The 26,650-nt window shown below is 41.6% G+C and overlaps 1 protein-coding gene across 1 annotated transcript in view; it reads right to left on the minus strand.

Annotated features, from left to right (window-relative positions):
• Positions 1 to 25,974, minus strand: part of LRRN1 (leucine rich repeat neuronal 1) — a 39,513-nt gene extending 13,539 nt beyond the window's left edge. The window contains exon 1 of the mRNA XM_032647561.1: positions 25,505 to 25,974. The gene's annotated coding sequence lies outside the window, so the exon portion shown is untranslated. The remainder of the gene's footprint in view (positions 1 to 25,504) is intronic.
• Positions 25,975 to 26,650: the final 676 nt, after the last annotated feature.

Genomic DNA, 26,650 nt, shown 5'->3' on the forward strand with positions numbered 1-26,650 from the left:
GAGGCATGGTGTTTGATCTCGAACTGCAGTGCCTTCAGGGGCCAGGTAGGTCAAGTCAGTTGAGTAGAACACAGAAGGAAGTAGTGGTCATGTAAAAAGCTGGAGAGTGCATGCACTCCAAGAGGCATCCATGGATGTTTATAACTGTACAAGCTAAAAAAAAAAAAATCTACTTTTTGAGGCTTTTTATGGCATGTGGCCAGTCTGACACGTCTGAATTATTTAAATATCACCATAAATAACCATTATCACCAATAACGCTGAGCTAATGGGAGGATCTGATAATTAGATATCAATTTTCAAATATTATTGGCAAATACTCCATGTGTGAAAACCTATAATTAGAAACAGTATATTACGGTGTGACTCTTTGCTCTGAAGAAAACCTGTTTAGTGCTTTTTAAAAAACCATTACATTTACAAAAATTCATCTTACACTCCTTTTCTTTTGGAAGACCTACTTTTAAAGGCAGGCAGAACCTCAGAGATACCCTAGGTGATCCAGGATGACCCAGTTAATTGGCAGAGGAACAAAATAAAACACAAATGTCTTGATCCCCGATTCAGCATTTCCTGCTCTGACCATTTTAAAATTCTGTGTTGGTTTTTCTGGTTCCCAGAGAAAAATTTGGTTGTCCTTTCCCTAATTTCATTTTCTTCTTGTATTTGTTATTCTTAATTAACAAAGACTCAAAAATTCTCTGGCACACTTAGGCGGTACCAATGCACTAGTGTGTAAAGCAGAGGATGGACACAAGTGATCCTTTGATTCCCCCTCATTTTCCTTCCTCTTTTGGGCTAGGGCAAATCCATCACGCCGCAGGTGCAGCATCAGCCAGCACCTCTGGGAAAAGCTCAAAGGCGCAGCTGGTCTCGGAGCTGAGGGTATAAGCTGGAGCCACAATTCGTTAGGCTCCTGAGAGGAACGGGGCGTGGCAGCACATTAGCCATTGTAGGAGGGTTGGCCAGGAATGGTAAACAGGGCAGGCTAGGACTGCATGAACTGAAGAAGTACAAAAGAAAATTTTAAAAAAGCAAAAGAAAAACGAAAGCCAAAAGCCCAGAGCCACCTGGCATGAATCCAAATCGAAGTAGCTGGCTTGTGGAAGAGCCCTGGGGAAGAACATCTACTTCAGATTCTGATTTGGCTTCAACTGATCAAAGGCTAGCAGGCTAGCCTCCCTTTGAAATGAGGAACACAAACTGTGAAAGTTGGATAAGGCCTTAGAGATCACCTGGCACATCGAAAAAAACCTCTCATTTCACAGAGGACACCTCAGAGAGGTGAGATCACATATTTGGAGGCCAAGCTGGACTGCATTCCTACTCTCCAAAAACAGGGTCCTTTACAGAACCCTACACTGCTTCACTTAGTCTGGGATTAGTTGAAATTCATATGCTGGCAGGGTCTAAATGGGCAGGGTCCAAAACTCTCTGAAGGACGTTGGCCTCTAGCACATCATTAATCGGTTACCATTTATTAGACGCATAGGAAAACATTCAATTTAGGAAGAGTGCTGTGGCTTGTTTAGTAACCTCTGTCTTGACCTTTGCTTAGGTAGATCACAGATAGGGTGGACAGCTCAATCAATCATGCTGATGGCCAACTTATTACAAAAAATTAAGTCAGGTCATCTAAACAATGTTCATTGATTTTTTAAAACATGGCAGTGAATTGATTATAATGGTTGATTTGTTCTATAACTTTAATTTGTAAAATGCATAAATTGAACTTCCTTTAATTTGATGGATTGTGTGTTGCAAACTCTATAAGGGCATAGATATTCAAATGTGAGAAGTGTAAAGTGGATTTGAAACATGAGTAGGAGTTGGAAAGTGAGCATTAAAGACAGGAGACGCCTCATGAATAATAATAATATGAATTAGCTAACTTTATTAACAGACTTACTTTAATAGAAGACTTACTATGTACTAACTAACCACTATAGTGAGTGACTTACATGTATATGGTATAAAGTGTGATCGTCCCTATTTTTCAAAGAGAGGTCAAGTCGCTTGTCCAAGATCTCAAATAAGACTGAGTCAAGGATATAAGGCTCATGCCCTAATACTGTCTAGTTCTGAATCTTATCTGGTTTGGAGGTAGTTCAAAACTCAGAGTGGTGCAGAGATTGGAGTATTAGATGAAGAGTTAGGTGACCCGAGTCCTTAGCTCTGGTTTTTCCTCCGACTCAGATCATGCTGGCCATCTTTCCTGCCTGTAAGTGGTGAGGTTGGGCAAGTCTAGATGATGTCTTAGGACTCTTTTTCTGAGTTTCAACTCTTAATAGCACCCATGTAAGCAGCACTTCTTACACCTGCGAAAAACACTTGATCCTGGCTTTTTAAGAGAAACTGTGTTTAGCAGTTTTTTAAAAAAAGAAATGGTCTAAAGAGGCAGACAGAGCTAGGGCCATGCCCTGGAACTACATACGTCACCTTGGACAGATTAGTCTAACTCTCTGGGCCTTGGTTTCCTCACCTGTTGGAAGGGGATCAACATTTACCTGCCTCACATGGGTGTTGTGAAGATTAAATGAGACAGCATGTCTTGAGCAGTGCCTGGTACATAGTAGAATCTCAATAATCATACATTTCCTTTGGAGTTCTCAACTTAGAAAATTAGAGTCAGGTGCTGAAAACCGACTTAATATCTACTCTTCCAACAAGGAAATTAATACATTTCCTGAAGATTATCTGGAACAGCTTTTCTTTTCTTTTCCTCTTTTGCTTCTCTCTCTCTCTCCCTCTTCCTCCCTCTCTCACACTCACTCTCGCTGTCAAGCCCAACCCTTATTTAGTGCTTTATTTTTCCCTCATAACATCCTTGGGAGGTAGGAACTATGATTGTCCCTTTTCACACTGAAGAAACCAAGGCATAGAGATATTAAGTAACCTGCTCAAGACATACAGCTAGAAAGTAATGGAGAAGGACTTAAACTAAGACAGCCTGGCTCCAAAGCCCATGGCCTAAACACCACCTCCCACATGTCACATGATCATCCCAAAGAACCCTTGCTTTTGAATCAGAGGAGTGGGACTGTCCATGAAGTATCAAAAGTATAGATTGGCTGGCTGGGAGCATTTATAGCTCTTAAAGGCAATGCAGATTCCTCCCAAATGACTGGAGCTCAAGAGATCAGTGTGAAGATCTAGGGATGGATCATCTCTATGCCAAAAATCTTGTGTACCACTGAGACATCTTCTATGCCTCAGTTAAGGACAGAACAGATTTCTAGAATATTAGAAAGATCTTAGAACACAGGCACAAGAGTAGTTCTGCAGTTTGGTTGCAATGAATCTTTACAGAAGAATCTGGTAGGTACCAAGATTTTTTTTTTAATTAATTTATTTTTAAAATTTTATTTATTTATTTATTTATTTTTGGCTGCATTGGGTCTTTGTTGCTGTGTGCGGGCTTTTCTCTGGTTGCGGCAAGTGGGGGCTACTCTTCACTGTGGTGCACGGGCTTCTCATTGTGGTGGCTTCTCTTGTTGCGGAGCATGGGCTCTAGGCGCAGGGGCTTCAGCAGTTGTGGCACGTGGGCTCAGTAGTTGTGGCTTGCAGGCCCTAGAGCGCAGGCTCAGTAGTTGTGGAGCATGGGCTTAGTTGTTCTGTGGCATGTCGGATCTTCCTGGACCAGGGCTCGAACCCATGTCCCCTGCATTGGCAGGCGGATTCTTAACGACTACACCACCAGGGAAGCCCAGTACCATGATTTTTATTTTGTTTTATTTTAACATGAAATACAGGTATATAAGCAGGTGTCCTTCTCCCTCAGACCAAACAATGGGCAGGACTCAGAAAAGGCTCAACCTGCAAACTCCCCAATTATCACATTACCGCCTTCAAAGTTCAATTTTCCCTTTTCCCCAGCTCATTTCCAAAATGCATTTTCAAAGGCAACGTCATTTTTGGAATTAAGACTATGTCACGCATTTATTTTAATGAGACAATGCTAATTAAATCTTTACATGCTGGTTACTTAGGGTTTCAATTTTGCAGTTTAATGGTAAAACCCTTTAAGGAATTCTCCTTTGCAAGCACTATGCGAAAAAGGTGCATACACCTCTCTACCTTTAGAGAGGTTGAATGACAACCCAAGCATTTCCATTTCCAAATGAGTTAAATCCTTCGCCAAACGAAGAAACAAAAAATAAAGCAAGGGATGGGCATTTACCAAAACCAAAAATAAAGCAAGGGATGGGCATTTACCAACACATTTATGTATCGATCTTAAATACTCTGGCTGCAAAGATGTAAACAAAAAGCAAAGGGAGTTAAATTGTTAGCCCAAGAAAGATAGGAAGCATCTCTTGCAAATAATGAGGTATTTTCTAGCCTTGTAGACACTTCCCATTTTTACATCTAATGTTTGTTGTGGAGTCGTTTTGGCTGAGTAGTAGCCATAATAATAGCAGTCAGTACTTGCTAACAGCAGTTAGCTCTCACAATGCCACGGGCACTGCACTAAGCACTTTACATAAATTATTGCATTTAATGCTCACAACCCTATGAGGTAGGAGACATTAATTTTTCTATTTTTATGGATGATGAAATGGAGACTCAGAAAAATGAAATAAGCTGGCCAAGGTCTTGGAGCCAGTAGAGTGGTGGAGAGTCTGTGAATCCAGGCACCTGAGGCCAGAGGCCAAATGATGCTCCTCTTCTATCCCAGTCTGTCTGGGCAGGGGGAGTCCTTGCCAAGATTTTAACCTGCCAGGACTAAACTGAGTTTCATGCGGTAGAGAACCTGTTTCCGTCTTGTTCACAATGACACTGCCCTGGCATCTACATAGTGGGCACTCAATAAATAAATAAAATAATTGAATCAATTAAAATGTGCTTTCTAGGTGCCCAAATATGACAATGATATTAAGCTTGCAAATGTTCAGTCCTACTGGGTCTCTTCTACATTTGGGCTGATATAAACCCTGTGCTTTTAAATGTCACACTTTTATTTAAAATAAAGAAGAAGAAGAAAAAGCTTTCAGTTTAGCACATATCTGCTCCCCATCCATCCTCATGCTTGTGATTTATGAAAATCCTGCTCTCTGATTTTTTTTCCAGACTCTGATGAAATCAGGATTCAGACTAAATGCAAAAGAGATCTAATAAACTGATGCCTACTTTAATTAGATTCATTAAATCAAACAAATACCCATTGGGTGTTTACTGTGTCACAGGGCCAGAAAGACCAGACCCTGCCCTTAAAGAATTTATAATCCTGTGGAGAGAGAAGACAAATACACAAGTGACTCTGTGAAATAAGATACATGTCAAAAGGAAGGAAGGAGTGAGTAGATATGTGGATCCTTGGGAAGGAGAGATCAGAGTTGCCAGCATGTGACAGCTCCATCAGCGCTCTCCAGTCCAACCCTCTGATGACAGAAGTGTTCTGTACTGGCACTTCCCAACAGGGGATTGAGTAAGCTACTGAGTAGTGGAAATGTAGCCGGTATGAATGAGAAATGGAATTTAAAATTTTTATTTCAACTACATGTAAACAGCCAGATGTGGCCAGCAGCTACCACATTGGGCAGCAGAGCCCTAGATCTACAAACTTAGCTGTTTATTACCCAGGGATCTTTTTAAGAATGCAGATTCTCATTCCTTATGGAGATTTTGATGAGGTTGGTCTGGGATAGGGTTTGGGTGTATAAAGCTCCACATGGGGCTCTAAAGCAGACCAAGTTTAATACTCCAGCCTCAGGCTATCCTAGCTGGGCTCTGCCCTATCACCACTCACAGGCTCAGAGGGTCTGGTAGCCACGATGGCCTGGGCCTGATAAAGGCAAAGATGTCGCTTGACTTGGCTTTGCTCTAAGCCACTCTGTTTCCTTCCTCTACCTACTCAACCAGATGTTTTTAGAGGTGACCCAAACTCTAAGCTAATATATAACTGAGGTCCAAGGTTGTGTTTTATTCCTCTTGGTAGGCACTGTGCCACAGTGCCTGGCCTATGAGTGGTATATAAATGTTGGCTGAAACAACCAAGATTATGTCACAAAACACATTTTCAACAGTCTTCCATTCATGGGGCCTGCCAGCCCAGAGAACAAAGTCCACCTGAAACAGGTGTATGGATGATGGTGTGCAAAAGGCAAACACAGGAAAGCCAATGCACTCTTTAAAAGATTCATAATTTGACTCCAGAAGGAAAGTCATAAAGAAAGAATTCTTTTGTCCAGATCTCAGGATAAGGCAAAGAAGTCTGGACTCCTGCCTTCAAACCAAGTATCAGAGTGCACCATTGTTCTCCTTACCTTCTTTGAAAATAGTTGTCAGAAACCATCCTGCATAAAAACTAACCTAAACAAAAAATGTCTGTCCCTGTAGCAAATGCCATGATTCTTTGTCTATTTCCTAAAGACAAGGCTGAGTGTAGGAAACTTTTTAGAAATTACGAATTCTTGATGGTGTTTGCTACACAGTGCCTGGTAGAGTGCTGAGTGTTTAGGGGGCACTCAGAATCCGTTGTGGAATGAATAGGCCTTTAGGTGCTAATGCCCGTTTTGTTTTAAGCATTTTAGTTGGCTCCCATCAAAACATTGTCATTTTGGGATCATACCCTTGGGCAAGATAATAGTAGAAGACATGAGATAAAAGTAATGCTAAAAACCAGCAAGGCAAATTCATATTATGGTAGGAAAGATGGAAATCGTTTTTGAGAACTCAGGAAATGATCTCTATTTCCTGCTAGAAGAAAGGGGAAAACATGCCAACTGATAAGGCAGCTCTTGAGAAGATGAGAGTAAACTCAGGATTTGGAGCCAACGGACTCCAGCTCTGCATGCATGAGTCACTTTTCTAGACTCCAGGTCCTCCTTTGAGAGCAGTGTGAGCATCCTTTCTTCATGGAGTCGCTTAAAAGGCTCAAATAAATTGTACTCCCTCAAAAAGATATGTTGAAGTCCTAACCCCTGGGACCTCAGAGAGTGACCTTTTTTGGAAATAGGGTTGTTGCAGATGTAATTAGTTAAGATGGGGTCATACTGGTGCAGGGTGGGCCCCTAATCCAATATAACTGGTGTCCTTTTAAGAGGGAAGATGATGTGAAATACAGGGACAACACAGGGAGAATGCCCTGTGTCAATGAAGGCAGAGACTGGAGTTATACAGCTACACCAGTACACAAGGAACACCAGTTTGCCAGCAAACCCCCAGATGCTAGGAAGGGGCAAGGAGGGACCCTCTGCAGGTTTCAGAGGAAGCGTGACCCTGCTGATATCCTGATACCTCGATTTCAGACTTCTAGCCACCCAAACTGTGAAGCAATAAATTTCTGTTGTTTACGTCACCCAGTTTTTGGGACTTTATTAGGGCAGTCCTGAAAATAATACAGTGCCATATGTGTATTAACTACTTTCCTAATTATTTTTACATGAATGCTTATTTTATTTAATATTTAAGGTGCTCACTCTGCTCACCACCTTTCTCCCCGCTGCATACCTACAACACATACACTGATTATGAAAAGAGGTTGTTTTCTACCATTGCCTATACATCCTGTGGATAGGGAGATACCCATTCTTAATTTTAAATGTCGTGGTAAACTCGACGATCTTTAGAGCTTCTTCTCTAGGACTTAGCAAGCAAGACTAATACTTACTCATGAGCTATTTCAGCTCTATGCCAAAATCATTTTCCCTCCACTGTTTTGAAAGTCATGTGCCAGTTACAGTTTGCAGACTTCTTGAACCTACAGTCTTTCAAATCCCTTTTAAACCTCAGATTCTAAGACAGGCAAAGGAAGCTGGACCAGGAAAAAATTTTTTCTTTCTGTTTACATTACTTGCAGGATCAAGAAATTTTTTTTCTTTCTTTCTTTGTAAGAAATGAGCTATTTTTGCATAACTGGAATCATAAGGTAGCAATTTAACATTATTGAATTGAGAAACCGACAGAAGGCTAAACAGAACAAAACATGAACCAACAACTGGGCTATTTTTATTGCTCCTTTTTAGTACCAGCAAGTGCAGTGATATAAAAACTACCATGAAATTAATTAATTTTAGTCTTTTTACAAATTATTTTAACTCTCCTCCCATAATATGTCTATATAAAATAATTGCTCTGTAATTACCGACATGATTAAATGTTAAATAAATGCGAGATCTTTAGTTGGGCAGCCTTAACATGCCTAGAAGGCTAAGTTTCACTACTTCTTTTTAAGAACTTCACAGTATATTGCTTAGTATTTTCACTGCACACATGGATTTCACCATGCCATGTTAATAAATGTTCCATAAGGAGCCAGTTGCTACAATGGCTCTTGATTATACATTCAAAACTACAGATAGACCAATGAAAAAAATAGACTCATCATGGTTGGTACTGAAAGTGCCAATATGTAGGCTGCTAATACAAACGCTGTAGATTTTTGGATGCCAACTAAGTCAAGCAACTCCATTAGATTGTATTAGATTTTCTTTTGCTCCCAGACTGAACGAGAGTTTAGTTTGTAATAGTGAAAATAACTTCTCATCTAAAAAAATTTTTACATCCATTTCAGAATATTTATTGCGTTTTTCTTTGCTCAAAGAGAGTTCTGTACTATCTTTTGTTATATTTTTTTATATCCAGTAGTAATCTTTATTACCTGACATTTTCACAAAATTTTTATTGAAAAAATGAAAGCATCCAGTGTCCTTCAGAGGGGAGCCTATACTTTTAGATGTCATCTAGCGATATTTCTCTAAAGAATCTGACTGCTTAGAATTTGCCAAATAGGAGACTAAGTGCTGTTTAAATCTCAGACTGAGAAAATGTCAAGAAGATATCCCTTCCACACTGAAATGCTCCTTTAAAATTTGGAGACCGACATATAGAAGTATACATATCTTTAGTGTAAAAAGTTCCTGCTACTCAAGGTTAAAGACTGCAGTGTTTCAGGGAGTGACAGTATTTGCCCTTCAGTTTGATAGACCTTAAGCACATTGTATTTCTACAGAATGCCATCTTTTTTAAAGAAGCAAAATAAAGCCATCTGTCCCTGAACTCTTAAAATAAACTTGGTTTCAGTTCTTTTTCTAAACTATTTTTATATGACTTTGTTCTAATAAGGACTCAAAGAACCTGATTTTCTTCATCATTGGGAGAGGATAAATATAGCAAAAAGTGTGCCTGCCTGTTCAAACCTTCCCTTTGAAGGCTTGGGGGCTGCAGTGGCTCTCTAAGGAAGAGTGCTAAGATAGCCAAAGGCCAGGGGTGCGGAGCAGGATATAGAGCAAGAGGAACAGCACCGTGGGAAGTGCTTTGCCTATATTCTCACAGCACGAGATGGTGGCAGATGTGATTATTTTCATTTTATAAATGACCTTAGGGCTCAGTGATCAAGGGACTTGCCAGAATTCCCACAGCTAATTGGTGAAAGAGCTGATATTAAACCCAAGTATGTTACAGTCTGAGTGAGAACCCTTTCTGTGAACCACTTGCCTCAGTGATCTTTTTTTTTTAAATAAATTTATTTACTTATTTATTTATGGCTGTCTTCGTTGCCGTGCGCGGGCTTTCTCTAGTTGCTGCGAGTGGGGGCTACCCTGTTGCGGTGCGCGGGCTTCTCACTGCGGTGGCTTTTCTTGTTGCAGAGCACGGGCTCTAGGCGTGCGGGCTTCAGTAGTTGTGGCACGTGGGCTCAGTAGTTGTGGCTCACGGGCTCTAGAGTACAGGTTTAGTAGTTGTGGTGCACGGGCTTAGTTGCTCCGCAGCATGTGGGATCTTTCCAGACCAGGGCTCATACCCATGTCCCCTGAATTGGCAGGCAGATTCTTAACCACTGCGCCACCAGGGAAGCCCCGCCTCAGTGATGTTATGGGACCTCCAGTAAGTAGCATGAATACACTGCAGCGTTCTCCCAGGTACACAGAATAAAACTAACCTGTAAAGTAAAACCTTGGTTAATCAGAAGATTAGGCTCAGGGAATTTGCAAATTTAAAGGTTTCCTAGAAAGCTTTTAGCTTCAATCTCTAATACCCACTTTCTTGCCTTTGATAATGGTAGTTAAATTTTTGTTTTTTTAAAAGACATTTTTTCTTCAAGGCCTTGATAATGAACTCATATTGGGAATTTTAAAAAAATCTAAAGCCTTGGTTATTAACTTATTTTCTTCCAATTTCCCATTTTCTCCTAAAAGTGGACCCTAGAGGAAAAGAATTCCAGTTAATTAGGATTTTAGTAATCTGGTTTTTAAATTGGTTTAGTAAATTAAAATCAGGTGAAAGCTACCTCCCTGAATTTGAAATAGTTTCTTATTATAGATTCTCTTTGATGCCAATGTGTTCACCTATGTTAGTATGCATTCGAAACTAATGGTCCAATACTCAGAGTACTTCAGCTCATGGATGACCTGGATGCCATAAATCCACCAGAGCACATTAGTGGGATGGTTCTTAATTATACAGTTTAGGCTTTGTGTAATCAATGGTGCAAAGGAACAGCTGAGAACATTAAAATGCCAGCAGGCATTGTAAATCATAACGCATTCTATACTCTCTTCAATTCATGTGTCTTATTAAATTAAAAGTTAAAAGAATAGTTTCAGTTAAATATCTTGTATTGCCATCATAAGCATTAAAATATAAAATAATCCAATGCTATTATAAGATCATCTTTATTACTTTCCCTAGTTTTCTTATGGAAATTGTAGTTACTTTTTGAACTTTAGATATAGGAATGATATTTTTAATGAAGCAAAATTAAAGTTATCTCTTAGAAAGGTTGACTAAATAAAAAGGTTATTTCATAATAAAGTACATTTTAGAATAAAATGCAGTGCAATCTTTATCTTTCTAGGACTAACATACACCTTAAAAGCTTTCTGTAGAGTTTTAGGTTTAAGAGTACACTATTTAAAATGTGGAATGTTCAACTGGTTATAATAGTGATGAAATATGTTAATGTTGTTTTATTATTACTTCAAGTTATATTTAAATGAGGATAATGAAGACATAATTTGAACACAAGACCAGAAAATGAGAATTATTTTCTTGGAGAATTAAGCAACTTGTAGTAAGCTTCAGCAACTTGGGATAACATATGGACAGGTAACTGATTTTTGCTTCAGAACTTTTAAGTCTCCAAAATCTAACAATCACCCATGTTAGCACTCATGAGAAAATTCTGAGTTCAGAAGTATTACCATCAACATGTGGCTGGCAATTAGGTTATTGTACCCTTCAAAGGAAAAATAGAAATGAATTAGAATAGCTGACCGGGCAGTTCTTCTGTGTAAGACACTGTTGGGGAGTGGGGGGAAGCAGGCGTCATAAGTGGAGGTGAAGTTGTATGCAAAGCAGTGGTGTCTTGAGCCAATTGTGAGCATTTCTTTTCACATCCAAGTTTACAGACATCATGTTGTTAGCTTACAATTGGTCATGGTGAGTGTACTTTACACTACAGAAATTGGCAAACACTACGAATCAGGCTTATCTTTTTGGAGAGCTGACTGTTAAACATTTACCAGCACACTGCTGGTGTCAAGGCACCAAAGTAGCAGAGGCGGAATAGGCACATGGAATCAGAACTATTACATTATGAATGAGATTCAAGGTCTCTAAGATAGGAATGGAAATCAAGACAGAAAAGAAGGATGGTGCCTAGCTATGGAGGGCTTCTTATGCTTCACTAAGAAGTATTCTCTCAATTTATTATCCTGGTTAGAGACCTAGCAGAAAACAGAAGGTACATTCAAAACGAGTGAATAAAGAAAATTTTAAAAAAGGGACCATTTACAAGGCATGGACAAGGTTAAGGTAAACTCACAAAGGATGGCCAAACACCCCTGAGCTAGCTACTGCACGAAGCAGAAGTCAACAAAAACCAGATGGCAGAGGACCCACTGGGACAGTCCATACAATCTGATTCTCAGGTTACAAAGCAAAGTGGAGTAGGGTGGTTCTGGAGGGGTATGGAAAATATCCAGCACAATCTCATTATCAGTGGGGACCACTAAACGTCTTTTCAGGGAACTATGGGATCATTTCTACAATTCAGAAAGATTGATCCACCAGCTGTGTGTAAGACAGGAGAGGGAACATAATGGATATGGGGAAACCCACTAAGAAGCACTTTCAATAAACTAAGTAAGAGGTAATGAGAAGTGAAATTCGTAAGACTTAAGAAGATCTCAAGAGGCATGGAGAGAAAAGTAGAATAATAGGGCTTCCCTGGTGGCGCAGTGGTTGAGAATCTGCCTGCCAGTGCAGGGGACACGGGTTCGAGCCCTGGTCTGGGAGGATCCCACATGCCGCGGAGCAACTGGGCCCGTGAGCCACAACTACTGAGCCTGCAAGTCTGGAGCCTGTGCTCCGCAACAAGAGAGGCCGCGATAGTGAGAGGCCCGCGCACCGCGATGAAGAGTGGCCCCCGCGCGCCGCAACTAGAGAAAGCCCTCACACAGAAACGAAGACCCGACACAGCCAAAAATAAATAAATAAATAAAAGATTACTATTAAAAAAAAAAAGAAAAGTAGTATAGTAATAAAAGTTTTCAGGGAACCAGAGATGTACTGCTATAAAGCACAGTACAAATATGAAGGATAATGGCATCTTACTGAAAAATAAATGACTATCTCCATCATCTCCTTTGATAACTATTTGGTGATAGTGTCTGAGTTAAGTTATATGTCAATACAAAGATGAAGCGAAAACAGATTATCACAGGGGCAGCATGCTAACTCAGTGCTGAAACGATCTCTGTATTATGAACCATAATAATTGAGATCAGGCAGAAAAGTAGATCTCTCCATGGAGGACAAATCAATTAACAACTAGGTTTTATGGTCATTAGCACCCTAATGAAATAACTCACCATCTAAATCTCTTGGAGGATCTTGAACACTCAACATCAGTCACGTCTTTCACGTTAACACCTGGCCAGATGCGGCTAAGTGCAATTTTACATGATGGAGACCAGGAACAAGAATGATATTCCACACATGAAACATTTGCATACCAAGCAAGAGGGTTTTAAGAAAACCCTAAACTAGTATTTAAAAATTTACATCTGTGGGCAACACAGTTGATGTGTTGTCAGTTAGCCAGTGTCTTAATCAGGGGTTCATCTACAATAAAAGGAAATGTATTACGGGGGGAAAAAGGCAATGGAGAGCAGGAAATAAAAGAATGTATATTAGCTTACTAGACACTCTATGTCACTCTCACATACATTTTATCTCTAACCAAGAGGTGGAAAAGTTAAGTAACATGCCCAAGACCACACAGAAAGGAAGGAGAGACTTTCTCCTCCTTTCACTCTTTAGCTCTTAGTCTTGGTATGTCAGTCCAAATATGTCAGGGCATTGGCATGCCACTCAGCCAGCTCAGGCACCTGAACCCTTGCTCCTGCAATTCTTCTCTCCAGGAATTCAAGCCTTCTGTTCTCTTCCCCTTCCCATGACTAGATTCAACACATCCCATCCCTTCTGTACACAATGCAAACTCCCCCCTTTGCGGAACTTCATAATAATCTGTCTTGTCTGAACTCCAGTGTACTTTCAAGGAAGGGGGAAAGGAAGGTCTGAGATTAATGGCCCCCCCTTTTGCTCTATTCTAAGCCTCACAGGTCTTCTGTTTCTCAAACCCATCGAGTTTCTTCCAACCTCCAACTCTTAGCTTACAAAGCTCCCCCCTGCACCCCACTGCCTGGCTAATTCTCACTTACGCTTGGGATTTTGGTTGAAATGTCACTTCTTTAGGCAGGTCTTCTCTTAGAAGCCTCCATGTAATGTTCTATTCTGGCCTCATGAACTTCTCTTTCACTGGACTTAACACAGCCATACTTTTACATTTCCTTGTGTGATAATCGGATTAATGCTTTTATCCCCCCTCAGAAGGCAAGCCCCACATAGGAGGGGACTGCATTTCATCTGTTTTGCTCACTACTGTATCCCCAGCTCACACAAAAAGATCTGTACAGAGGTGATGCTGTCAATATTTGCCAAGTGACTGAAGTAAATGACTGTCATGTTCTAAGCATTATAGCAAGAGCTTTCCCACATATCTTCAGAGCAACCCTGTGGGGTCGTATCACTCCTCCATTCTGCAGATGACACAGCTTGGGGGATCAGACAAGTTAAGTCTTTTAACCAAGATCACACAGCTAGTATGTGATAGCGTTGAAATTCAAACCCAGACCCATCTCATCCGAGCCCCTCTTTTTTTCTGTTGTTGTGGAATTTCCACAGATGATCACTTAATTATTTTGTCTCGTCTCTATTCATTCTGTTTCCCCAATGAGTCTCACAGCTTATCTGGGATGGAAATAACACCTTGTACACTTTTTTCATTCCTCCACATCACCCTGCTAATAGCACTGGATATTCTACATGCATTTAATGAATACTTTTTGATTAATAACACTTCCTTGGCATTAATAACATAAAAGCATCCTCAAATGATTTCAGCTTTCTATAATAACCTGTCTAAAATAGTAATGTATTAACATCTCTGAGTATAAGCACAGGTTTAAGAGCTACTAATTTCTACCAAACTATTTAGGAAATAATTTTTTTTTTAATTATGAGAAGAAACAGTGTGGCAAAATGAAGAAGACATATGATATGGAAATCCCTTTCCTCTTTCATCCCCTGAATATTTGTAAGTGTGTTTTCCACGTGCCAAGTACTCTTCTAGGTGCCAGGGACTCAAGGCTGAGTAAGCCATAGCCTTTCCCTTAAGGAGCTGTTTGGTGGAGGGGTGGTATCACTATGATGTGAATAAATAATCTTAAACTAAGATAACACACTATGCTTAAAGTGAGGACAGGGAAATGTGGGAAAGTCAAAGACAGTGTGACTAACTCAGCCTGGAGGACAACCAGAGTTAAAAGCGCCTGGTCCTATACACTAACTGGCTGTGAGATACTGGACAAATTCTTTGTCTCAGGTTTTTTCCTTATCTTTAAACCAGGGATAATAGTTGCTATGCCCTCCTCTCAGCACACTAGAAAATGCTGTTTATTGGCAAGGGTAACCAGAGGTGACTAACTGGGTGGTACTGGCTTTCCCCAAGGGCTAAGAGTATCAGTATCTCCAATTACCTGTAAATGCACCCAGCTACCAGTTGGGAAGCTCTGATTAGAAGGATTAAACAGACAATGAATATAAGGTTCTCTGTATATAATTATTATTTCCAGCCCTCAAAGAATTCAAAGAAAATGAGGCACTTAATTGTATTCTAACACTCCCATTCATGAGTAAAGGAGAATCTGCTAGCTGAAACAGGGTAGAGGCTATAGAAGCTAAATCATAGCAACTTTTTCCTATGTCAATCTACCAGGGGTCTTCTTAAGAGTCACCTGATTTGGCTTGCCTGGTACTTCCTCTTGCTTTGTGACTGACCTGTTCCCAGGAGGACTCTTGGCTACACTGCATTGGGTTCTAATCTGCTCCCAACCAGGAGCTTTGTAGTTTGGTCAAGAAGCAAGAAGATAAATGTTATGAAGATGGTGATACACAGAATCAACAATAACAGTGGTAGCAGCAGGATTTATTGAGCATTTACAAGATGCTAGCCATTGTTCTAAGAGTTTTATATGCCTCAACAACTTTATTATCTAACAGTGGGTTTCAGAGAGTTGAAGCTTTTGGGTCTGTTAGTTCTAACAATGTCTTGAATTCAGCTCCTCTTTGGGGAATGATAGCTCTGAACTGAACCTTTTCTCTCTGGTTAGAAAATCTGATTCTATGAATCACAACTTAGGGGTATTATAATATTTTCAGAGAGAAAAGAGAGAATGGATACAAAGCAGAATCTAGAAACCAAAAAGCTTTAATGTATTCATCTGTTTGCCACTTCTTTCAAAGTACATCCGCTGACTCAAGATTTCTTGCATGTCTGGACAAATATAAAGCTCTCTTGGGGTTCATCATAAAAGGTGACAATGGTGTGAACTATCGACTTCTCAAATATCTAGTCTGACTCTACTTGTCTGTTAAAATACCTCCACTTGCCTCCAAAAGAGCATCCAGACACAATAGCAGTCAGAATGCCAGATTTCCACATAATGATACCACTACTACCCATTGCTACTATTTATTTACTAAGTACTTACCTTGGTCCAGGAAATGTGCAAAGGGCTTTAGACACATGATCTCATTGAATGAATCCAATGATTCTATAAGGCAGGTTCTATTATTATCCCCATTTTACAGATGAGGATACTGAGGCTCACTGAAATCACTCCAGGCCACAGCTAGGATGCAGTTTTGGAACCAATTCTTCCCCACTCTAAGACCTGCCTAGTTATCCACTCTCTTTGCCCTGCCTCGGATTGTACATCCTGAAATACTATGGCAGGGACTCACATTGTTCTGATGCATCACTTGGATGCCAGAAGGATCTCTTAAAGCAAAACAATATTTAGAAGCAAATCTCAAGTAGTTTCTAATATTGCTAGCAGCTTTAAGCTCTTGTAAAAATCACTCAATACTTTTCATAATATTCAGCAATCTCCTTATCTCTGCAAATATCAAAGTAACTTTTTTCACAATTAATAATTTGACTTCTTTTCTCTGTGTAACAGAAAGATGTTTTTCAATTTTTAGAAACCTTCTGAATTTAGATGATGATATAATTCAATATGCCATGTGATGGTACTGGTTAGGAGAATGCAGTCTTTAAGTATGCATTTTCATCTATTTAAAATACTTATCTTAAAAACAATTTAAAAACATGCTGTTAATAACGCCAATGTAATTTTAAAGGATAACTCCATGATGATTGGTTAAATAAAAATATCAGATTTTAAAATTTAAAGTAATAAAATATACATCATGTTTTATTTTACATAAACCTTACTTTGGTAATGGAATTGTAGAATTTTTAGAGCCAGATGGGCTATGAAAGCTAGTCTAGTCCAATCCTTTTGTTTCATAGATGCAATTAAAGAGAAAGAAGCATAGCCGAGTGCTTTAACAGTGCAGTTGCAGAGTCGGACCCAAGTTCACATCCCTGCTCTGTCACTTACCAGCTCTGAGACTTCATCTGTCATCCAGACTTCATTTGTCATCATTCTTGAAAGTGCCCTGCTTAGAAAGCAGGACTGCTATAAACTGAGAATTCGAATAAAGGACTCTCTCCTCTAAAACAGATGTATATTCTATTCATTCATTCATTCATTTGATAAATATTTATTGAGTACACACTAGTTTGTGGCCTTGGGCAAGTTACTTTATTGCTCTGTGCGATAGTTTCCTGAGCTGTAAAGCGGGTGTCTACATTATACAGTAGTTGCAAGGATTAAATGAATGAATGTGGGTAAGGTGTGTGAGATAGTTCCTGGCACACTGGAAAGGTACAATAATGTTGGATAGCATTACCTTTCTCCTACTGCTTCTACATTCTGTATTAGGTAATATGGTGGGCCCTGGGGATACTATCTGGGAGTTCTATATAATATTTTCTTCCTAAAAACTAAAGTATCTCATGTGCATGGAGTGAATCTCTCATTCCATTGCTCTATCCTGAGGGTGAAGCCATTTGGAAACTTCTTCACTAGGGTTCTATTTTGACAGTGTTATCCTTCATGCATGAAGAGAAAACTATCCCACCAGTATTTGCCCACATACTTTGTGTTTTTCCTTCAGATGGTTTTGAAGAGACCCAAATTTTTCACCTGGCCTCCCAGGAGAGAAATGATGAGTTTGTGGGTATGTGCGGGAGGTCAGCTGGGATTCCAGAGACAGACTATCCCCATGGGACACAGCAAAGCTAATTGGTCCTTTGAGGGGTTAAACCTGACGTGTAGTTCTCCCTGCAAAGAACTACAATCAGCTGGAAGAACAAGTGGAGAAATCCAGTTAATAGCCACTCCAGAGTCTTCAGTGGTTCTATCATGCTTGGATAAGTTAATATACATTCCATTAGTGTCTCGGAAACTCTCAGGTCATGGCTGAAGTCCTACATAACTCTCGCTCATGATCCTGGAAATCACAGAATTATGAAGATGAAAAGAAATTTGAGCAGTCAGGCAGCTTCTCAGTCTTCCTTCTAACAAGAAAACATTACTCCATTGCAGAGAAATGAGAAGTAGTTAAATCTTTAAAATCTTGAGAGAAGGCTCTCCCCAAAGCTCATTTTTAATGTGCCAGTCTTAATTAAAGCAAAAACATAAATGTCTCAGTATGGAATCTAGTATGTCATCCCTGTTGTATGTGGGTGTGCATGTGTGTGTGTGTACACACTGGTCATCGTTCTCTGGGAGGAAAGTTAAAATACCCCTGCCAAAGAACAGAGCAAAATCAAAGGCAGAAAGCCACGCCACTACTGCATCTCTTTTCTAGGCAGAACATCCTCAGTTCTGCACACACATTCTGGGTTATATCATTTTCTTACCCTAGCATCACTCTCCTATGAATCTTTCTTCCCAGCTTGTCACAGAATTTCTTTAAGCTTCTAAGGTCAGCTTAAAATAAAATATTAGAGGGAAGGTCTGATTAGTCCTTAGGTATCTGGGAAACCCAGCTTAAGTATCTCTACATTATACATTATAATTGATGCATCCAAAAATCCTTGCTCTTTTTGGTAACCCAAGAGGTACAATGCTGAATCACTGTCATATTATTACCTGTTCTGATTTCACGGTCCAGGAAGCAGCCTTGGTGTGAATGGGAAAGGCACTGGGTCTGAGAGAGGCAGTGAGGCTGGTCTTGTCCCAGCTCCATTGTTTCCCTAGATGTGTCCTTAGACAAACTGAACTTGCATTAGGAAGAAGAGCCTTGCAACCCCTCTTCTTTTATAGATAAACATTAGAGAAATGTTAAGTGACTCATCCAAGGTCACACTGAATCTCTCCATGGCTCTGATTCCTTAGTTATTGAAAAAAGGGAGAAGGAATGATAATACTTGGTGTCTCAGATTGCGGCAGGTCAAACGAGATACATATTTAAGGAATCTGCAGAATTTGAGGTTCTAAAACATGAGGCATTATTCACTTTGTCAACTCAGCTACATCTTCTCTTTAAGCAGCTTGTACAGCCCTATGTTTCTTGCCAATGACATTCGTTCTGTTTCCAGCCTCCTCTCCTAACGACTCAAGACACTCTGAATTCTGAGTCCTACAAGGAATTAAGAACTCCATCCCCGGTGTAGAGTTCCCAACAAACTTAAGGCGTCTACCCTCTTTCAGACAACCATCCAACTCACTTATGTTCAATGAGGTTAGATCTAAAATTGTCTCCTGCTGAACACTGCTGTTCCAGGTGATAGCCCGTTCTGGGAATTGATCAGAATGTTTCTTAAAGCTTTTGCTGGCAGCCAAACTTTGAATGAAGGCTCCTACTTGTGTACAGATTCTGTGGCTCACACTTTTACCATCACAGCATGCTTTATTGTACTTGCCAGTCTCCTTTCTGTAACCTGTACGAGACTTAAACTCACTGAGAGCAGAGCTACATCTACCAGAGCAGGATTCCTCAACCTTGGCCTGACTGACATGTGGAGCAGATACTTCTCTGTTGTGGAGGGACTGTCTGTGCATTTTAGGATGTTTAACATTATCTCTGGCTTCTAGCCAGTAGCACACCCCACCCTCAGTTGTGACAATAATTGACAAAAATGTCCCTGAGGGCGGGGGGTGCTCAAAATCATCCCTAGTTGAAAGCCTCCATGCTAGATCTAGCCAAGTGCTTTTTCATACCAGGCACTCAATAAATACTTAAAATGCTTATGATGGATTAAGCATACAAGATGCAGAAAAATCAAGCTAATTTCTTGCGGTGTTAGTCCCTCTTATGATGCCTGGTACATGGCTGGTGGTCAGTATGTATTTACTGAGTGTGCAAGGGTTCTGTAATCCTAAGCAGCTTCCTATATCCCAAGTAAAATTCTTTCCCTCAAGAGAGTCCAAGTGAGGTGGTGGAGAATTGTCCTATTAGGGGGAGAAAATTTTTAAAAGAACAAAACAATATCTCAGTTGTGGGATTAGGAACCAGAAAAATCACCTTGCCGTGTCCCCCAGACCTTTAGCTCTCCATTTCATCATGACGTATAGGGCAGAAATCAAATTCTTTGCAGTGGTAATACTAGAAATACCTACCAGTGTTCCTGGATCCTTTAAAACACAACTCGGATAGGGGCGTCAAGCACCAGGAGGGATGCAGGACATCCAGAAGGTCACACATTCAGTCATTGGTGTCAGAGCTGGGAAATGAGCCTGTGCCTTCCTGAGTCTCTGTACAGTACTTGATTACAGTGATTATTATAGATGCAAATTAAGACTTATTACTATTGTGAAATAACAGTGCAGGTTAGTGATATTCTTTATTGCCATGCTAACATTTTTTTCTAGAGGGGAAAATTATAGGCGTGAAACCAATTAAGCAATCTTTCTTTCTTTGTAAAGCTTTTTTAGTTTTCCTAAATGAAGATTCTTCTCTCTTTGTGCTTACTGCTTAATAGCGCAGATTGATTTTTTTGTCCCCTAGGTCTTACTGAGATAGATGCTGTCCTTTTTTCCCCTGTATGGACCAAAAATGACTATGCTGATACATTATCTCACAAAGGGCAGTCATGAATAGGAGAAGCAAATATTTTGAAATGAATATGTAACAGACATCCTCCTGTAGAGGTTAAGCATTGTTGGAAATGCCTCCCTTGGACATCTTTGCTAGTCAAAGTCTTGCGATTGCCTTTTCCTGGAGCTCACTGTAGGATGGCTCTTCTCCCATGATTGAAATGGTGGCTCCGGAAATGGACAACAGATTAATCTATGTATGCCTCAAACTTTAGATAGTTGTCCTTTACTCTCAGGTCAACATAATATTTGCAACAAAAACCTTTCACGAAGAAGTATGTCAGGTCATGTGTATATTGTTAATGTAACTATGGTAACCAAAAAAATGCCACCAGTGTGTCTGTTTCATATACAAATGAGGGGGCAGTTGTGGAGTCCACATGTCTGCCAGGGGTATAATAGATGTGAGCTAGGATGGCCAGAAAATTACAAGACATTTATATTAATCAGAGCTTTCAAATAACATTTCAACCCTGAGCTATGAAGAGTGTAAATGGAAGGCAATAAGCCATCGTAAACACAGTTTTCAAAACTAAATGTTGTAAGTCAAGGCAGCAGCATCTTTGGAGGGTACCGTCAAATCAGAGCTGACAGACCTCCAGTCTGTATCAATGCAAGTTTAAGCCTAGTTTCTGTGCATCTCAGGATGACTTTTCATATATTAAGTGTAATGGTTCCATCCAAGTTAAATGTTTATGTCAGTTGTGGTATTGAAGACACACACAGCTTCCACAAACCTTTTAGCAATCTCACTAATTATGGTAGTTAGTCCTTCCAACCCTATTCTCCCAACCTTGTCACGATACAAATGAGGAAACTGAGGGTTGGTGGGGTTAAGAAGCTGATCTAAGATCAACTGGCTATGACTAGTTAGCTTAGTTACCAACCAAATAACTGATAAAACTGCTAATAATATCCTACCTTTGTTAGACCTTTTGGAAATATTCAAAAAGTAAAAATAAGAATAATAATATATAAGCCTGCATATTGTTTCTTAAAAAAAACCTCTAACATAAAACGGCATGTGTTTTAATTATTGAATAATATGCTTAACACTTCTATAGGGTGGCCATAAAGTCTGAAAATATATACTATATTATTTTATCATGTATTGTAATTTTAATGTCAGTAAACAATTTATTATTCATTTGTCAATGTTTTGAGACTTGGATGGTACATCCAGTGATGTATCCATAAAATAAGTAAAACAAGAAAATTTAAAAGGCAAACTTCATTTAAGAAGACTTGTAGAATGAATGGTTCCCTTGGTCACTAAAGTATTGGATTTTACATAGAGGGTTTAACTTTTGTCTCTATTCTGCACTTTGAGCCAAAACAAGAGAGAATACATGTTTTTCTGATTTCATCTATATAATTATAATTTCATCTTGAATAAAGTATTAATCAAAGCTCTATTCATGAGTTAAAGATACTTACATTGTTCCCCCAAACCAAAATATAATTATGAATCTAAAATGGAATTTGCTTTATCTCCAGATTGCCTTAACCCAAAATAGCTGTTCAGCATAATAATTCTGAAAAGTTAAATACAATATTTGAGCAAGCTTACATTAGTGCTCAAGCAAATCATTCAAAGAACTATTATTTTGTAGCTTAAAAATAAATTATAAGAAAGCATTATGGAAGTCTAGTAAAAAGTGACACCCAGGTCCTATAATTTACCATACTTTATTCATAGCTTATTTATGGTGACATTAAAAAGTCCACCATTCTAATTATTTATAATCATGCCCAACTGGCTTGGGAAGTAGCATTATAATTCTGTAGAGACATATTTTCTTTAGTACCTACTGGGTTTGTTCCCATGAGTGTCACTGGTTTAGAATATGTGATAATTGTTCTAACAGTTCAGGTCAAGAAGCTAACTTTAGCAGGGTCTAACCAGAGAGAAATCAATGGTTGAGTTTTTCCCTGCTTTTTGGGAATTCCAGACACTGCCCAGAACTACCTATATTATTGTTCAGAACCAGAGTCGGCAGTTGGATCCGGTCTAAGATTTTATTTAGCAGAGTGATCCTTTTCTAATAATAAGTACTTTATTACTTTTATTTACCAAGGAGTAAGTCCTAATCTTCCCTTTCATTAGACTTGCAGAACAAAGATCTCACACAGGCAGGTAACAACCGAAGTAAGTTCTCACAAAATATGAGGCTTTGGTCATTTTAAACTTACATTTGTTTCAAAAATACCTAGATGATAACTTTACAATAAAATGGCTTATTGCCTAGTTTAGAAATGTCAACTGCATTGTACAGGTAGCCCTCAAGTCCATAATAAAGACAAAATCCCAGGCTTAAGTCACGTAAGAGTTTATTATAATGATTTGTTACTTTCTGACTTCTAGATAGCTCTAAGACAGAAAATGTAGTCTTGGCTATAACATTTTCTTACTTAAATTTGACTCAATTCATTTTTCCCCTCCTGGGAAAGTACTGCTTTATGTGTAAAAAAGTCACTGAACCAGCGAAAATAACTTAAGGAAACATGTAAAACAGCAGACTAACATCTGCTACCCATCCCCCCACCCCCACCCCACTGAGTCCTCAAAACAATGTTGTCTTGTTTTTTGTGGGTTTTTTTGGTTGTATTTTAATGTCCCTTTCAGTGAATATATAGCATACAGTGGCAAACGCTGTTCAGTGAATAGGTTCTTTTTCCCTTCAACAGTGTTTGAGACTGACAAAAGAAGAGGCCACTGGGCTGGCCTGTCAGTAGGTATAATCCCTGGGACTCACGTGTGGCCCACACTGCCCGCCTTTTGTTCACCGGTTGATCAGTGCCAGGAGGTGAGCAGTGCAGTGGTCTATTAGCTACTCTTAGACAAGGCAGAAATGTCCCTGTTTTGGGGTCTATTGCATGACTGCCTCGCTATTCGTTGTTCTGTCCTGTGACCCGAAAATCCCTCAGGTGACCAGGAACGTGATGGTTTCATCACCTGCAGTTCTACAAGTTTGGTGCTTGTTACTAAAATGATTTTGACTGGACTATGGACATTCTAATGAGAGATTCCTTCCTGTTAGTCGCCTACAACTATCTTCTCCTATATTGTATATTTCTGAGGATGGAGAGCAAATGTGAGCAGGAGGTAGGATTACTAAAAGAAAAAGAGAAGAAACTCTAAATAAAAGTTGAAGGGTCAATTCAGAAATTACTTGAAACCACCAGAAGTGAAATTAAGTTACTGTCTGCTTCATATAACCATTTTGCTCACTAGTTCAGAACATCCAGCTTGAAATTGCACAAAAACACACAGCCAGGTAAAGAGCAAGCAGGACTTGAGGCTTTCAGTACAATAGCACTCAGGGAATTTGGCTCCTGAATAAAGGTGTCAGCACGCCTTGGAATTCCCAAAGAGAAAAACTCAGTGCGCCTTTATTCCATTTTCTTAAGGTCTATTGTTAACTAAAGACTCCTTGTCTTTTCAAATTCCTTCATGTGAATGGATGAGGCCAGACATCTGCCAGGATTCGCTCACATTTGCATGCGAATCAGAGACTTCGGGACACACATGGCCCTGGAGCCAACACCACCACTTTTACTCTAGACTTAACACTGATCCAAGTACCTTCCTGAACTTTCCAGTTCTCCAGTCCTAGCTCTTAAAAATGAAGTAATGAGCATATTCGGGTAATATTAGTTCTTTATACCATCGTGGCCTGTCTTTCAAAAAAATCCTACAAGCAACAGCTCAAGCAACAGCTCAAGTCAGTAATACCTGTCCCCTCACTGAATTCCACTTTTTCTTTATTTTCTGGGTCTGGGAGTGAAAATGCTAATGCTAATGGTGGCATGAGATTTAGAAAAGGGTCTCTTTTCCTGGACCCGTGGCCTTTTCCTCTGTGGTTCGAATGCCTCAAAACCATTCTCACCCCGGTCATTCATTCATTCATTCAGTTCCAGGCACTGTGGCTACAGCGGTGAACCCAGCAGTCAAGGTCCCCCTCTGTCTCCCAGAGCAGGTACCACCGCCCAACCTCCAAGTGCGAGTAGGCAGGCCGGCTCCCTCACAACCGTCCTGGGACGGGTTTTCCCACCAGTCCCCAGTGCGCCGCGCCCCTCCATCTACTCGATCTTTCCACTCTACCTGGGCTTGCCAAGCAGGGACTCCCCTCCGCGGAGGTAGTCGCTGCAGGGCCCTGGGAAGTGCCGAGTCGGCGGCTGCCCACACCCCTCTCCACGCAACACAAAGGACACTCGCTGGCAAACTTTCCTCGCCATCGACCCCGGCCGCGCGGGGAACCCAGCACCGGCTCCGTGCCTCGAGCGGACCGAGGCTTCCCTGACATTTCAGCATCCTTGGCAAGCCTCCTGAGGCTGCCACCCCTTCTGGACTCAAAACGTGTAGGATGAGGTCTTTTCCCCACTTCGACCGCGCGACAGTTGAGCAATTCTCCCCAATACCCTGACTTCAGTACACTCGATGCTTTGTGAATTACGCCCCTTGTCCCTTTCTTTACCTACAAGGCCACCGCCAAAACATCCTTCCTCTTTTCTCTTTCCACAGCCTGCCACCTTCTTTCCCCTTCTCTTAGTCCTCTTTCCAACTCCCCGGGCCCCCTCTCCGCGCTCTTCTCTGGCTCCGGCTGCCTTCCCCAGTTCACATTCCAGCAGCCCTCCTTCCTCCGGATACCCGGGCATCACCCTCCCCCGCGTCGGTCCCTGAAATCTAGCAGGCTCGCCTCCTGTTAATGCCTTTTGCTCGCTTCTGTTCGGCCTTCCTTCCGAAGTATCGTTCTCCCCGACCCCAGTGATTTTCTTCAGTAAGGAGGTCACTAGATTCCGGTTTCCCCGACTTCGTCATTTTCCCCAGTTTCATGAGCCGCGCCCCCTCGTACCCCTTAGGCCCGCGATCTTGTCCCAGGTTCCCCAGACCCTTCTCCGGCCCGCCGCATCGCCAAGTTTGCCTCGACTTCCCCTCGCTGCCGCCCACATCTCCCGCCGCTGCCCGGCTAGGCAAGCGCACTTACCCCGAGGCCCGGCTGGCGGGGGTGTCGGGGTGCGCACGGACCAGGCACCGGCGGTGGCAGCAGGAGGAAGAGGAGGAGGAGGACCGGCTGAGCGGCGCCTCCCTCCCAACCCACAGGCACTGGCTCCTTGGGGGGCTCCCGGCAGAACACCAAGACAGGAGGCGAGGCAGCCACACAAGCAACAGCTGCTGCGCGGGCCTGGGCTCAATCCGGCTCTCGGGGGCCGGGGCAGGGGCAGTCAGGATTGGGAAAAAAGGCAGAAGTGGGGTGCAGAGGGCGGGGCAGCGAGCGTCCAGGTCCGGAGGACGGCGTCCGGGGCGCCTAGGGACGCCACCGCGCGGATGCCGCTGCCCGGGCTGACGCCGGCGGCCCGTCTCCCCGCCCGGAGGGCGCTGCAGGCGCGGACGCACTGGCCTCGCCTAGCTCGCCGGCTTGTTGCCGGCGCCCTCGGTGCGCCCGGCTTTGTGCTCCCCGCAGCCGGCGTGCACCTGGTGTAAGCAAAAGCGGTCAGCTGATGGGCTGCACTCCGATTGGCTGCTCCACGGTCTCCTCCCCTCCCTCCCGACCCCCTTCGCGACCTCCCCCTCCGGTCCTCCGGCCCCCCACGCCCGCCCCCGGCTCAACCCAGTGCTGGGGCACCATCTGTAGCCCGCCCAACAAAGGCGTAGCGCCGCGGGTCTCAGGTGGCCCGGCCTCCCTGCGTCGCCGCCGCGGCCGCTGCAGGCAGCAGCGGGCTGCCGCTTTTTGTCTAGGGGACGACAGGCTGCGGCTGGGTTAGGCAGGCAAAACACATTGCCGTTTCTTAGCAAAAGACACACCAGAAAAAACAAAAAAGCTCACGCTCCAGGCCAGCTAGGCACAACGGTGCCAGATCTCTGTGCAACGTAGAACTTGGGCTCCGGGGACTGAGAAGCAGATAAAATTCAACCCGACAGAACCAAGTCTCAGTATGAAATCTGACCCTTCCTCCTAAAATGAATGGCGATTCCTTGTGCTGTGTGTACATGCCTGGGTATACATGCCTGGGTGTACGTGCACGCGGAACTGGTCTGAGCCCTTGCCGCGGAAAGAGAGTATTATTATGGCGCTTAAATGAACGGCGAAGCAGCTTCTTATTTAGGGAGGCTTTCAGAAAACGTCTCTGAA

The sequence above is a fragment of the Phocoena sinus genome, chromosome 11, assembly GCF_008692025.1.
Source record: "Phocoena sinus isolate mPhoSin1 chromosome 11, mPhoSin1.pri, whole genome shotgun sequence".
Taxonomy (NCBI): Eukaryota; Metazoa; Chordata; class Mammalia; order Artiodactyla; family Phocoenidae; genus Phocoena; species Phocoena sinus.